Source organism: Sinocyclocheilus anshuiensis, unplaced genomic scaffold, assembly GCF_001515605.1.
Source record: "Sinocyclocheilus anshuiensis isolate Anshui unplaced genomic scaffold, SAMN03320099.WGS_v1.1 scaffold330, whole genome shotgun sequence".
NCBI lineage: Eukaryota > Metazoa > Chordata > Actinopteri > Cypriniformes > Cyprinidae > Sinocyclocheilus > Sinocyclocheilus anshuiensis.
This window is the reverse complement of record NW_015547689.1, coordinates 2181526-2182414: the sequence shown is the minus strand read 5'-3', so window position 1 is coordinate 2182414 and position 889 is coordinate 2181526. Positions and strand designations below refer to the sequence as shown.

At 55.7% G+C, this 889-nt stretch overlaps 1 pseudogene; it reads right to left on the bottom strand.

The window, feature by feature from the left end:
* The window catches only part of LOC107703453 (carbonyl reductase [NADPH] 1-like), a 9468-nt pseudogene that overhangs the window by 1814 nt on the left and 6765 nt on the right, over positions 1-889 (bottom strand).

The window sequence follows — 889 nt, the reverse complement described above, 5'->3', positions numbered from 1 at the left end:
TCCTCATACTGGGGCGATTGAGGGGGCGAATCCTCATCGACGCCCACCACATCAACCTCCTCGGAGGAAGACAGGCGGAACGCCAAGCCCGCTCCCCGGGGGGAAGTAACCGCAGCGCGGGCTTCCGATCCCGGCGAGCGAGCGCTGGATCTGGCGGGTGAGGAAGAAGATAGGGACTCGCCCGTCTCCATTCCCTCCGCCAGTTCCAGCTGCGAACCCCACGAGCGTAATCGCCGCTCCGCCTCGGCGGAAGCGGGACCCGCACTGCGGGGAGCGCTAGCGAAGGCCCCCTCCTCAAAGAGTGCCCTCCAGGAGCGGAGAACATGCATCGCAAGATGCTCGCAATGCGGGCAGTCAGCTCTCTCAAGAGCCGACTCAGCATGCTCTGCTCCCAGGGAGACAACGCACAGGCTGTGTGTATCCCCACCCGTAATGAAACGCGGGCAGGGAGGAACACACAGTCTGAAACGCTGCCCACCTTCGCCCCTTAACTGGTGTTTCCTTTCTCATGTGCTTTTGACATTGTATCGCTTTTTCTACTATCTTTCTTTATTTTCTATGGGACAGACAACACCAAATAAGACTCACAACTGACACACACACAGAGCGCCGCACGTGCTTCCTGGTCATTACGTCACCCACCCGTGACGTCTCGCCCATCTATTGGTCTGATTACACACGAGGTTTAGAGCCGGTCACGCTGAAGGGCGTTCCCGAAGCGTCCTCCGACGCAGTTCGAGTTCCTGAAGAGGAACACACACAGAAACATAGGAACACAGGAAACTTTAATGATTATAAGGACTTATACTGTCTTTTTACAGTTGCATCGCACCGCGTAAACATAAAACCATGTCTGCATTTGTGATCGGAGAAATAACAAACAACAAGC